This window comes from Callionymus lyra, chromosome 14 (genome assembly GCF_982586985.1).
Source record: "Callionymus lyra chromosome 14, fCalLyr1.hap1.1, whole genome shotgun sequence".
NCBI lineage: Eukaryota > Metazoa > Chordata > Actinopteri > Syngnathiformes > Callionymidae > Callionymus > Callionymus lyra.
The window spans coordinates 22,511,492-22,526,367 of NC_141831.1; the positions used below are offsets into that span (position 1 = coordinate 22,511,492).

At 38.2% G+C, this 14,876-nt stretch overlaps 1 protein-coding gene across 2 annotated transcripts in view; it reads left to right on the forward strand.

Annotated features, from left to right (window-relative positions):
• Positions 1-9,488: 9,488 nt before the first annotated feature.
• nrip1b (nuclear receptor interacting protein 1b) overlaps positions 9,489-14,876 on the forward strand; it is a 43,692-nt gene continuing 38,304 nt past the window's right edge. For both annotated transcript variants that reach the window (XM_087808295.1, XM_087808293.1), the window contains exon 1: positions 9,489-9,735. The gene's annotated coding sequence lies outside the window, so the exon portion shown is untranslated. The remainder of the gene's footprint in view (positions 9,736-14,876) is intronic.

Consider the following 14,876-nt stretch of genomic DNA (forward strand, 5'->3'; position numbering starts at 1 on the left):
AGGTGAACCAATTGCTCTGTTTTCATCTAGATTTTAATCTATCGATAGGCACTTGGAGCGATAGACATAAAATAATTTAGTGGTTTTCATGTATGTTAGTGAAACTGCACTCGATGTCTTTCCATTAGTAGCTTTTCCAGCTTTATTGTGTTACTTCTTTCATCTAGTTTCTGGAGATTTAGCTACTGGTCCTCTACCTTAACCGTCCAGCCATTCTAAAGTTGATGTCACTTCTGATGTGTTCGTTAAACGTACCATGAAGCTTACCTCCCGCACAATCTGACACACACACACACACACACACACAATGGTATTCACGCTGTTGTGAGTGAGGATGTGATTAAACAGCAGAGATGGAGTCATCATAATGTGTAAGAAGTCCGACACACCTTCACTGACAAGCACAGCGGTGACTTTCACGTATCTCTTCTTTCTGCGTTCCACTGGAATTATCTGTCTTGTCGATCACACACACTTTCATCTCCCTGACACACTTCAAGGACAAAAGCTGAATATTTACTGAGGCGACAAAGATGGCTGTTTAGCATGTCGGCCATAATCCACTCATAATCACTCTTGTCTGTTTGTTTTGCTCGGAGGTCAAGAATCTTCTTCCCTGATCATAGTTTGTGGCACCAATAAAGACAGTTTCTCTTGTTAATGGATAATCCACTCATAACAAACCTCTTGAGCTTGTGCAGGTTTTATTTTTTTATTTTTTTTAAATAATTAAATGTAAAATTTTAATACATTGCCAAACATTATAAACTCAACGCCTGTTAATAAGCTGTCAAACAAGATGAACATTTATTATTGACAGACACTGACCTTATTTAACCTAGAGTGCAAATTTGAACTTTGGCTTTTACGACTTAAGATGTTACATCACAGGGTTTGGGTGAAAGTGCTTTTACTCGCTCTCAAATAATAATAGATATCATGGAAGTATGTTACGGGTTTAACATGACTGGGTCTCATCAGTTTGACTAATTCCTGTAGAATTGTGTTTTAATAACTGGATTTTTTTTCTCTTAAAACTTTGTGTCATCAAACAATATCCTGTGGTGTCGCACTAAACCTATTTGACCTCAGGCGGTTTCATGGGACTCTACAAGGTCAAGACGTCTCTGAGTCCAGTCAGGCCTCAATATACTGTCTTCATTAAAAATAAAAAGTTCTTTATTCAATGATGATTTATTTTCCTAACATTAGACATATTTGAGGCTCAAAACATAAAAGAAGGCAATAAGCGACCAAAGGTTGCTTCATGCTAACGTGAGCCGTCATGACCCGAGGGCAACTGGTTTATTTAAGACTCCTTTCACACTCAACGCGAAGTCTTTTACTGCCGGATCGAGTGTCTCCGTATTTATAACACGACACCTAATGATTTAGTTGTTGTTAGTAAAACTCTAATTCAGAGTTGTCGGTTTTTAGACTTGTGGTGTCAGTTCAGGACACATGCTTGCTTTAAAAAGGCAATAAATAAGAAAAAACTTTATTTTTATGTTGTTTAGTCAACTATGGTAACCAATAGCATGAGAATCAGAATTTATAACAGAAGCTAAACAGTATTTTACTTGAGTCTTGTGAATAAAATCATCATGTTTTTGGTATATTTAGAAAAAATGAGGTACAAAGGTACAAATAACAATAGAAACAATCCAATTATTTTCATTAAGGTTTGTTTCCCAATTATTTAAAAAATACCATACAGCGCAATAATGAATAATATTGACCAGCACTTTATTTTAACACTATTTATTTATATTTCCAAGCTTGATGACGAGGCTCTTTTGTTAGCTTCACCGTCCTGTGAAGCCAAATGTTGTTCTAGCCTCTCTTGGGACACATGTTTTGCTTCTTCATGTGTTTTAAGCAGAAGTTTCTCTGCCGTTGCATACGTGGGGAATGTCACAACCATCCCAGGCTCATTCCAGTTCAAAGGTTACATTATGGTGTGACTTTCCGAGGGCCCTCCCACCACAGCTCGCACCTGCCTCCTCCCCCTGAGAGCTCCTCCGAAACCTCAACCGAGGTTGAGTTTTGGGGGGTAAAGGGTAAAAGGTTGAGGGGTTAATGTCCGCTGACACTTGTGCTCCCTCCCTCTGAGACAATCAGGCGTCTGCATCTAAACGCTCCGGTGTTTCCACTGAGAGGTAGGATACAGACCTGACCTTTGACCTCGCGTTCATAAGTTTCCTGAATCCTTTTATTTTTCTGCCTACCTTGAAATGTTACACAAAAAAAACTGTCGAAGTAAGCATAAAACCTAATTCAGAGGAGGCCAAGGTCAGATTACATTGTTGCTCAATAGAGGAGGAAATCAAATCAACATATCTCATCTACAGATTTGGCTGATAATCTGCTCCACTAACCGCGGAGTGAACTCCGAAAGGTGAGCCAGAGATGAAATTATTATTGTTTTGTTGCTGCTGAGAGAACAGAGTCTGCTTGTGGATTTACAAACAGTGTCAGAAAGGCTTGTATTTACAATAAAAAAAACAGTAACACTGCTTATAGCTCTCCCACTCCCACATGAAAGAGGGCATATGGTTTCTTTTCCATAATCAGACAAACTTGACCTTTCTCTTCCGCACTGAACTGAGAGACACAACTGTTTAAAGAAAAGTATTTCATTGGGATCTTTTATTTCCTCTGTAGTTTTTTTCCCGTGCGAAAAACTCATATTCACTATTTATCAACGTGTGTCAAGGTTTGGATTTCACCTACCTTTATTTCTCTGTTAATAAATCTTTTAATTTTTTTAAATGTAAATTTTTCCCCAGGCGTATCTATATATATATATATATCTATATCACATGGCCAACAGCAGAGCCACTAACATCAGTGAAACTAAAGATCAACAAAATACTTCAATTACTAAAACACTTAGAGCTGGAGTTTGTTGTTTAAAAAAGGCTTTTTATTTACTCAAGTTGACCAGGTGGCCTGAAAACAAACGTGTTTGAGGTATCCCTTGTGTTGCCTCTAGGTGAAGGTGAACAACCAGATAAACTGTACATATGCAGTGGCAGGGCGGGACTCCTGTACTCTTCGTGGTCCGTTTTCACCCAATGCAAAGAAACTGAGGTGTACAGGGAAAATAAAGGGCGATAGGTGGGTTAAAATACAGAAACATAACCTACTCTTGTTACTTTACAGACTTAGATCTAATCTCAAAAGATAAAAATCAGCTTTTCAAAGACTCTTTAGTGTAGCTCTGCGGGAAATTTAGACGTAAACTTATCGGACTTTGGCCTCTGACTTAAGTCTTGCAGTATTGAATACCCTTGGGTATTGAAAATGCACTGGGGGGGTGGGATATTTTGCCCTAGACAACTCAGCAAGGAACAGGAAGTTATGTTACTAGTTGCGTAACCAGCATGTTGTTGTGTCCTGAACCAAGTAAGGATGGTAGTTTCTTTCTGCCCAAAGAATAGGATGAGCAAGAGCACAACATATATTATATTATATTATGATGAATGACATTCCTCCTATAAACTAATCACTAATCACTTCAATTATAACTAATGGGGCAACAAGAAACGTATCACAAAATCAAACAAAACAAGATGTTTATTGTATTAAAAAGATTATTTGGCGACTCCTTAGGTGTCTGCGGGTCACCTGGAGCTGGCACGACGTTGGTGACCCCTGATCTAAAGTTTATATACATTTAAAATAGTTTCAAAATTATTTTTTTTGTGTATAATATTTTGGAGTTTCTAGAAGACGTTCCCAGACGTTCATTTTTTCAAACTCACAGCCCACTTAGTCGCACACATTTAAAAAATCCGGTTGAAATGTTATTTTTTCCCAAAAAGTGTCATTCGTTTTTCGTAAACTGCAATCTGTCCCCACACTTCAGGTCAAAGGACAAAGTTCCCGGAGCCAGATTTCTGAGAAAAGCTTGAAGGGCAAAGTTCAACGTGCTCTGGTTGGGGGAGAAGGAATGAAAGGGAGGATATTGTATCTCCATTTATGTGGCATGAGGGGTCAAAGTTCAAACACTGAGGGTCGTTCCAGTTCAGAGGTGACAAGGTGGGATGCCATCCAAATTGCTGAGCCAGTCGTGCTCGACTAACCAAAGAGTTGATTTACCAACGCGAGTGTGCGGCGAAAATCAAACGCCGGCAGCCGTTGTCATGAACTCAAACAATAAAACATCGACTTTTTTTTTTTTACAGACGACACTTTGGTTTGGACTTTGATCAGACTTTTTAACTGCTGCGGCACTCAAAATGCAAAACACAGGTAACACCTATTGTGAACAACAGCCTTGTAAAAGAGAACTATCCAATCCACCTGACTGACGTGTTGAGTGCCGCCCGGGTTTATACCGCTGGCAGTGAAGTGAATTAGTGTTTAAACACCACCAGGAGGTTACGGCAGGTTAGGAGGCGCGGGGATCCAACTGGCTGAGGACAAGTGGCCAATAACACAGCGTGATGTTATAACACAGGAAGGGAGGGCGGGACTAGCCCCAACACACACATACGTAAATACAACAACTTCCCCTTCGCTGTAAAAGCATTTACTGTTGCTCATTTTGTTGAGCATGACTCTGTTATGTACTTCCTGCTGAGCCATATAAGAACTAGACCTGGACGAGAATCCTACATGTTGTCTGTTGAGCGTGTCTCATTTTCCTTCTTTACTATAAATAAAGTGATATATGCTATTTAAAAAAAATTGGGTAACAATCCTTAATGAAAATAAGTGGATTGTTTCTATTGTTATTTATATTATTAGTTTTCATTGTATTTAAATATTCAAAAAACATAATGATTTTATTTACAAGACTCAAGTAAAATAGTATGTTTAGCTTTTGTTATAAATTCTGATTCTTATGCTTTTGGTTACCATAGTTGACTAAACAAAATAAAAGTTTTTTTATTTTTTATGTATGCCTTCAGTATTAGTATTTGATTTGACCCTTTTCAAGAACAATATTTGTTGTTTTATGTACAATTTACCAAGTCATGTTTAACTTAAGATAAAGTTAAGAACATGAAATAAATGTTAAACTACGATATCTATTTTTTTTTTCATTTTTGAAAGGGCCTTTATAATGTACTTAAAAAAAAGTGTTGCACAGTTTGAGTAAAGAACACTTTAAGTGTCTGCAAGTGAAGATAGAGGCCTTGAACAAAGGTATTGTATTTTTTGTTTTTAATTATCAGAGTTAATAAATACATTTTTAAAAGTTAACTTAGGTTATTGAATAATTAAGTACATTTCATAAGAACGTTTTAGTTGTTTTTTAAGTGTTCTGGATAGAGTCTTGAAAGTGATGCAACCATTGATACAGAGATGTTCCCTGAGTGATTAAGTGGAGGTAAGTGTTGGTGCTTTTCTTGATGATGTGTGATCCACTGATCACAGCTGCCTCCATGTAAAAGATGTTCCTCACTTTTCACCCAGTGTTCCTGGGATGGGCTCCAAAACCCCCTGTTACTCTCAAAATCCGGGAATAGGCGACAGAAAATGAAGGGCGTGTGTGTAAGCAGGGACCTTCTGGATCATTCACTCGGTAGGTTGTTTGGCAGTGACATCTTGGTATTAGGGCCGGTTTGTTTAGTATCTAGGAAAACAGTTTAGACTTCAGAATCTGTTGAATTATTGTATGTTTAATCTACGCGCTGAAGGAGAAATACCGTCTTGTATCTCAGCTACAGTCATCTGAAGGATAACTTCTAAAGGGATGAAGGTTGGGAACCGGTCCTTGAATTAGTGAAAACCTGCGGTCGTCCTGGGAGATCTTCAGTTCAAGGCCATTCAGGTTGAGAGAGCACTAGAAATGACATGAAAGATTAGCCGAGGATGATAAAAAGAATTATTTTCCAGACTCCTCCACACTTGCCATCACCTCTCGAGTGCGTCTCAGGGAAGAAAAAAAAAAAAGTGGATGTTATATTTGAAGTGACAAAGTATAGGTTTCCCAGTGCACATCTGCTGTTTGTGACAAACCCGTCTTCACACTTTAGTGACACACGTTCACACCTGGGAGCTGCCTCAGTGCCTTGTTCAAGGGCACCTCTATGACGTTTATGTTGTTCATTTTCTCCACTCGGTCACTGTGTGCCAGGGTGGACAGTAAATCTCCACAACAGTGGCAGATATATTCTTTTAACTCTAGGTTCTGGAGCGCGTCCAAGGAGAGGCCCGGTGATTTGTTCAGAAATGCTGACTAAAAGGTTAGTGGAGCCGCTTCTTTGTAAGTCGCTCATTTCACTGAAATATTCTTTTATAAACCTCATTGTTAATCGTTATAATGCTGTTTTTCATGAGATTAGATGTGAGAGGACTTCTAAGATGTTTTTAATCTCTCTCCTTGTTCTATTGTTTCTAGTGGTGAGAGTGGGAGTGGGTGTTTTTTTTTTGTTTTTTTTAGAGGTGGAACAGACAAGCATGATTTGTGACAACACAAACAATTTGTAAATCCTTCAAGGATTCATTAATCAACTCGTGCGAGGTGGACACTAATGTCCTAATGTCACAGCGGTAGTAAAATGACTTCATATTTGGGCTCGAGCCATGTTTGATCCAGAAGTGTATTTTAGGATAAGAACAACTGAATGATTGAGTCCTAATAGATGAGATCCAAGCAATATGTACAGGTACTTACTTTACGTTTCCTTCTGTGGTCCTGCTAGGATGGAGGAATGATACTGTTCGTATGCGGAACAACTCATCTCTTTTGCTGCAGTCGTCGTGACAGGGAACTTGACATTAAGGCTAAAGTTACTTTGAACACGAGGGCGGAACTTGGTTATGAAAGAATTTTGTTTAAACTCTCACAGACAAAGGAGAGCTCTGGTCTTTAATACCTTCATTCATGACTGAATATAACTCATTCAATACAGAGGGTTATATATATTTAATTGTAATAAAAGAATACTTTGTATATAAGTCAAAATTGATTACAGAAAATAGTCTTTTCTTCTTCCTGATGTTCTTCACATCACTGCAGGGACTCTTCTAGCGGTGTGGGAACAGAATGTTTGGCTTGTAAAATGTGGTTTGGAGCAGGACCACAGTGTCCTCCGCTTCTTTAACAGGGTGTCCCCCCAAAAAACTATTTGACACCATTTCATTACCTAGTTTGCTATTTTTGCTCTAAAAGGTGTCATCTTTTCTCTTTTTTTTTGCTCTCAGGAGAAGACATTCACAGCAAACATTTATGTCCAAAACAAATCATATTGAGTATTACCCTGTGTGTGTTTTTACTCAAATAATGTCATCTTCTTAAGGACACCCTGTACATCAGACTTGAGGAAATGTTTCTAACTGTGAAAGCTAACAATTTTATTTTGTATTAATAGTTGAATTGACTCGTAATGCAACATTTCTGATTCTTTGTTTAGGACTTGTGTCCCTTTTTCTTCATTGTCCTTTTGGTTAACATGAATTTCCAGGGAAATTAATTTTAGTAAATATTGAGATGTTTAGTTACATAGTTATTATATATAAGTTATTTATTTTGTCCCAAAACAAACGTGTTCTTAGGTATCCCCTTTGTTGCCTCTGAGTCAAGGTGACTTTGTGATCGAAAACAAGGTCACCTCGACCCAGAGGCAACACAAGGTTTAACACAAGATACAATTGTTAGCTGTCACAGTCAGCAACATTTTCTATATGTTCCAGGCAGATCACCATGACATCATGGCGCGGCCGCATGTCTGGTGTACACGGTGTCCTTAATATGACATTATTTGAGATGACAACACACCCAGAAGAAAAAAAAACACTTGAACCCATTTATTATTTAGGTCTACAGATTAACATTAACATTTTAACTTAAATGACTACATTTCCTATCTTCAAAACGGAAAAAAAAACATTGAAAAGGCATATCTATACGGTGTTTACTACTGAAAGCAGAAAACAAAAAATGATTAAACCTTTTAGTGCAAAAACGGCTAACTAGATGTTTTAGGTGATGAAAGGGCAAAAGGGTTAAAAAATATTTTGTTGGCATAGTAAGTAAGTAAGTAAGTAAGTAATTTTATAAAATGTATTTGTATAGCGCTTTTCTAGACCAGGGTCACAAAGCGCTTAAACAATCAAAACAATACTCAATAAAGTATATACTTTAAAGAAAAGAAAATCCAGGAAAAGCCTGAACAAATAAAAACATCTTAAGACGTTTCTTGAAGGAGTCAGTAGATTCATCAAGCGCAAACGACGTCTACTACTGAAAGCAGAAAAATAAAAATGATTTCACCTTTCTTTAAAGTATATACTTTATTGAGTATTGTTCTGATTGTTTAAGCACTTTGTGACCCTGGTCTGGAAAAGCCCTATACAAATAAAAATTACTTACTTACTTACTTACCTTTTAGTGCAAAAATGGCTAACTAGATGTATTAGGTTATGAAAGGGCAAAAGATTTTTTAGGCTCTTTCCTCCACTTTTTTTTTTTTTTTTACAGTAGTTAATGTTTTGTAATGATATTTAATGGCCCACCCTTGCTTTACATGGCTTCACATTGACCTGATAAATATAGGTAATATAGGTAATATGACCGCATGTCTGGTGTACACGGTGTCCTTAATATGTTATATATTTGAGATGACAACAAACCCAGGAGAAAAAACAAACACTTGATCCGATTTATTATTTAGGTCTACAGATTTCCACTAAAATTTTAACTTAAATTATTACATTTCCTGTCTTCAAAACGAAAAATATATGTTGCATTTAAAGACATATATATACGGTATCTACTACTGAAAGCAGAAAAATAAAAATGATTACACCTTTTAGTGCAAAAATGGCTAACTAGATGTATAAGGTGATGAAATGGAAAAGGGGTTAAAAATATATTATTGGCATAGTAAGGTTTATCATGTACTTCTAATGCTTATTCAATAATAATAATAATAATGCTTGTTCTTTCTCTTTATTTCTCTTTGTTCTTGTTCTTATTTTATTTTGATTTTTTTTAATGAAAAATTGCTGTATTTGCTGTGGCTATTGGAAAAGAACAATTTCCCGAAGGAGACCTCCTGAGGGATCAATAAAGTTCTACCTTACCTTACCATACCTTACCTTAATAGGTATTTGTGCTTGTTTTTTTTTTATTTTTAGGCTCTTCGCTCCAATTTTTTTTTTACAGTATTTAATGTTTTGTAATGACATTTAATGGCCCACCCTTGCTTTACATGGCTTCACATTGACCTGATAAATATAGGTAATATAGGTAATATTTACATTCATGTATTTATTTTAAGATAGACAGAAAATTCTATTTAAAAGTACCATCTTTCATTACTTTTTCTTGACCAAAAGTTGGACCGTTTTTTTTCCTAATAACGGTCCAGACAATTGAGTGAAAAGTTGTTATTTACTTTTTTTTGACGAGAATGGAAGGAAAAAATCCGTGTGTGTGTGTGTGTGTTCCTTTAAGGGTGGTGTCAGCACAGCAGCGGGAGGAGGAGTGTCTGCTCCACAGCGAGGGACTCCACGAATAAACAATCCTGCCAGACGAGACGCGAGCACAACACGCACCTCGACTCCGCTCGCCAGGCGACCCTAAAGCCGACAAAAAAAGAAAGAAGAGCTTCTTTTCTGGACTAACATCCCCGCGACAGAGACGCTGAACCGGCCATTTTTTTGGTTCCCGCTCGAGGTGACAAGGCAGATGCGAGTCGTTTTCAGTGGATTTGCTTGTGTCGAGAGACGAGCGAGGATGCGCCTCCCCGGCTGACTCAGGGCTGGACGCCGCAGGTACACACACACACGCACACACACACACACACCCGTGTTCGAGGGGCGATAAAAAAGGCGAGGAAACACGCGAGGGTTCTAGCGGTAGTTCGGGGGCGGTGTGGTGTTGAATGGAGGCCAGCGGGGCTCATATGAATGAAACGCTACACACACACACACACACACACACACACACCAGCGTCACAAACACACCATGTCTGCTTCCTCTTATAGACGAGGTTTCGTTTGGGTCAGAGGTTCTTGCTGACCGAGCCTTGGTCAAGATGTCGCCAACAAGTGAAGCACAATACCGTCGTCCTGCCTCTTTGTCACAGTGGGTCAACACGGGAGCCTCTTATTTTGAAGTACTTTTAGCACCACCAATGGGAAACACTTGACAGTTACACTGTCCTGGAAAATCTCTGGCTCTGGATCTACTTGACTGTCCTTGGAAAATGACCTGTGGTTAGGATTGACGTGTTGTTATAGAGATATTTCTGTCTAGCTTTAAAAAAAAAAAAAAATGAGGCATCATATATTGAAATGTTAAAACAGGATTTGTGTTTATTTTAAGACTGTTTTTGTTGTTGTACACAAGTGCACTTAAGATTCGTAGACCTCATTGTTTTTTAATTTCTGTTTACTTCAATATACTTTGATATTCGCTTAAAATGATCCAGACAAAAAACACAACATATTCACAATACATTTAAAAAGCAAAAATGTATCTAGATGTGTTACTCTTGTCTAAGTGTGAGCTTTTAGATGGTAATAGTTTTATTTTGAAATCAGTTTATGAATAATCTCTTTTATTTATTAAACTTTATTCCTCCTTTATTCTCTTTAACAAAAAGTCAAAGTGAGTGACAATAAGTTTCAACGTTAAGGCGTTAAAAATGTTATTTTCTTCCTTCTTTCTTATCTACTTGTTGTCCAAATAAACACCATTCCGTACGTAGTTTATTCTTAAAGGCTCTGTTGCCTCGTTGGACTTAAGGTGAGAGGACAAGGTGCAAGGTCAACGGTTAGGTTTTTACAGTGTGTTGCAAACAGAGAGCAGAGTGCACCCTTAGTTCAGGTCCAAACACCTATAAACCTGTTTTTGATGTTGTAATAAAATGTTTTTTTTTTCTCTTGTCGCGGCTTTAACTTTTTCCAACTTGAGCCAAGAGTTTAAAGTCACGCAAAGTACAGTCCAAACTTTTAAAAAGCTTTCTAAATACCGTCTGTGTCTGGGGGTCTGCCTTTTAGCCTTCCTTTTGTTGAGCACTTAAGCTGCTTAATTATTTGACCTGAACTCACACAAGATGTTCAAGGTAGTCCTGCGTGTCCTCTGTTGCCGTAGATAACTGAAAAAAAAAGCTTCACATTTTCCAGCCCAACTTTCAAATTTACACTCTGTGTTTGATTAGTGAAGTCAGTCTGCTGTCACTCCAAGGCTCCTCTATTTTGGAAAAAGCCTGATTTGACTGGACAATCTGCTATTATCCAGGGAGCTGCTGTTGAGTGATGTGCAGCAGCCTGCAACAGAACCAGAGGACATTGAAATGGCCAAATGCAAATGATGGCAAAGCTGCTGAACAGTCACAAGACTGGACTCTCCTTCTGGCTTCCTTTTTTTCGTGGCAGCAAATCTTTTTCCTCCATCAAACTAAGACAGCTATGGCTGTGTGTTTTTTTGACGTGCATGTGTGTTCAGCAGCTTTGTCTAACGAATGGGTTTCATAGTTAATGTATATCATTATAGTAAGGGCCAATTTATGCACACTTTGTGTATTAAAATCAATACATCGATTCCAAAGCACAATGTACCCTCAGTCCGCCCTCAATGTTGGAATTAATTACATTTAAAGTCATACACCTTCTCAACAAACATGGCTGATAAGCTACACTGCACAAATATTTGTTGGTGAAAAAGAACAACTTCTGATACCACAATAATGTAACAACTTGCTTTAAGGATTTCAGTTAATTAAAAAACTGATGTTCGGGCATTATTTAAGACTTTTTATTCACTGATTAAAGGGGTTTTGTAGTAACCATATGCTTGAGCTAGGTGGGCACTTGTGGAAGCTGTCATGATTAAAGTCTTTAATCTCATGCTGAATAAGGAATTTAAGAATTAAGAAGTAGAATCTTGGATTACTGGTGTGTCGTGGCTTTTTATTTGACAACACAAAAAAGGCTGATATCAAGTGGACAAGTTTGGGTGTCGGTTGATGCATAGAGAAAATATAGGTGGGCATTTTTTGTGTGTTAGAATCTTTATTTACTTGTCCAACTATGCATAGTTATTTGTTTATCTTGGTCATTAACAAGTAGTTATAGAGCAGGCACGCCCAATAACGCAATATAATCTCTTAAATTTGGGTATTTAAATCTTGGTATGATGCCTAGTTACTTAAATACTAAGGTTTGTGTCAACATTTTTAAAAACGCCTCAGTTCTACCAATATGAAATGAAATGTAAAATCCAGATCAGCTCTGGTGTAATCCACATTTTGTCACGTGTGAGGAATATCAGGGCGTCACTGTGTGTTTTCACTCTGGATAATGCCGGCGATGAAGCATCACCTGCCCGGGCACTTATCTCATCTAACAGCTTGTCTAACAACGACCACTGTGCCAGCTCAAATGCCACTATTTGTAAATCTGTCTCTCATAACAGCGAGCCACGCGACAGGACGGCATCACGCGTCCCGAATGCAAAGATGCCCGACGAAGGAACAAACTAATGTGCGATCTAGTAGAACCAGTGTCACGCATTTACTGCAGAGTTTTTGATTTATTATGGACCTGGGAGCTGCCCAGCACTTGTGTTGTTGGCCACCGAACATTGTTCAAGGGCACTTTGACAGCATATGTTGAGGAATAGAAGTGCAATTCTCATCTACTTAGAGGCCTTTACTTTGTCAGCCCAATGAGGAATCAAACTAGGGACCTCTTGGCTGCAAGCGCATTTCTCTAATTGTCTGGGCTCAGTAATACTTGTAAGGGGAGCATACATCAAGCCAAATCACTTTACAGTTCTCTTTATTGTTTGTTTATCAGCAGGCCTCCATCGTGCTGCAGGGGTGTAGCTAGAAAGGCTGTCAAATCTATGTACCAGATCTATTCCTAGTCTGCTTTCAAAAGACTTAATTGCTTAATGCTTTTGTACTCATGTCTGCCACTCAATCATTGACTTGTATTCACTGGTTCTGTCAACAAATGGTCTTAATGACCACTACTTTATTCGAAAAACTCTTTCTAGAAAGAAAAAAGCCCGTTCTGTATTCATGCTGTAATTCAGATGTGCCCCCCTGGGGCCACATGTAGCCCTTTAACACATTTATTTTAGGTCAGAATAAAACTACTAAAAAATACAGATACTTAAATATTGCAACATTTCTTTTTCTACAATACTGTATTGATATTTATCAGCACTGTATCGATAGATAAAAAAAACAATACTTTTTTCATTTTAGTCCTATTTCATTTTTTCATACTTTTTTGTTTTTATGGTTTGTAGTTCAAATAAAGTGTGTTTAAAATAAAATATTAATAACATTTATTTACAATGACGTGTAAATACTCGTGTCATTTGATCATTTTTGTGTTGCAATTAAACTTCTGACTGCTAGATGGCAGCAAACCTTTACCTCCTGCGCAGCTAAGGGATCATTGGCAATGACTGAGGACAACAGGATACAGTCGACTCCAGCAGCTTTTAAAGCAAATCTTTGGGCATATTTTGTCCTTAAAAATAAATGAAAGCAGTTACGACTTGTCATGCGGTCTGTTAATTCTGCAATTAAATTCAGGGAATACTACAAATGTACTGTTATAGCTACAGTATCGCAATATATCGTACTGTTGCCCCTGCACCGCCGGATTCTTGCAAATACTCTAACTAAGCAGTTCTTGTAAGAGATATATTATATATGATATAAAATCAAATAACATACTAGCAACATAAAACCTTTCTTTATATCATTTATTTGTTTCATCATGTTAAGGCTCATGGTCACCGTATATAATTATTGTGTATTAGCAGTAAAAAAAATCATAGAAGTCTTTGTTTGATAAAATGCACCAGGTCATGCCTGTTCTTAGAATAGACCGCCTTTTCTCGCAGTATAATGTGGGCGACATGTTGGAGCAGAAGAAAAACCCCCCTCTCAAGGCAACATAATGTGTGATCCTAGCGTTGGCTCTGCGCTATCTTCTAACGAGTCCATGTTGTTTTCATAAATAACGTCTCTTGAGCGTGTTGTTATTGATGTTCCTCCAGCAGGCGCCGCTCACAAGACGGGGGGCTGTGGTTTTATAGCGGCATTGTCTCATTCAGATACAATCACTTCAGCCCCTGTTGGTGCTTCTGTCATGAACAGAAGGCGACCAAAGTCAATGGGACTCATTTTGATGACACGGCAGGAACTGCTAAATGCGCTTTTACAGCCATTGCTCCTGAGCGCGGGGCTGCGATGACAAAATGTGAGGAAGAAAGATGGATACCTCTGTTGCAACCCCTAAGAGCTATACCGGCCGGAGCTCATCTGTTGAATGGCTCCTCTCCCACCTCCCCCTTCACCCTCACCCCCAACTCTCGCCTGCACGGCTTCACCTTGGCCTTGGAGCAATGACAGGCCCCTCAATTATCCCCGTCAATTGATCGCTGCTGATTGCAATTGCCGTGAATTATTTAGTCTTTGCAGAAATTGCTGGGTAAATTGGACGGGAGCAGAGAGGATGTTGCTGATCAGGTAAATACACATGCAGCATCTGTCTTGTTTTATGAAGGAACATCTAACCATGATCGTTAAGTGGAGACTAGAAAACTAACCTCTGTTCTCCGTCTATTATCGCACTCATTTTAAAACAGATGGACCACATATCACCAAGATCTGCTCCTTACAAACACACCACGCCCACACTTCTTCTGTCGGCTGATATTTCTCTTATGATGCGACTCCATTTATCGGCCTTTTTATAGGGACTTATGTAATGTTACGAGGTACAATCGACTCGTATTCACTAATTAGAAGATTAGAAGATAGAAATGTATTTATAATTCAACCTTTTGTACTGAGATGAAAATAAAAAGCAGATTATCTTTCATTCATTTATCTTTTATTCATCTAAAATGCATGACCAGTGTTTCAGCAGTCTGCAGTCCTGAC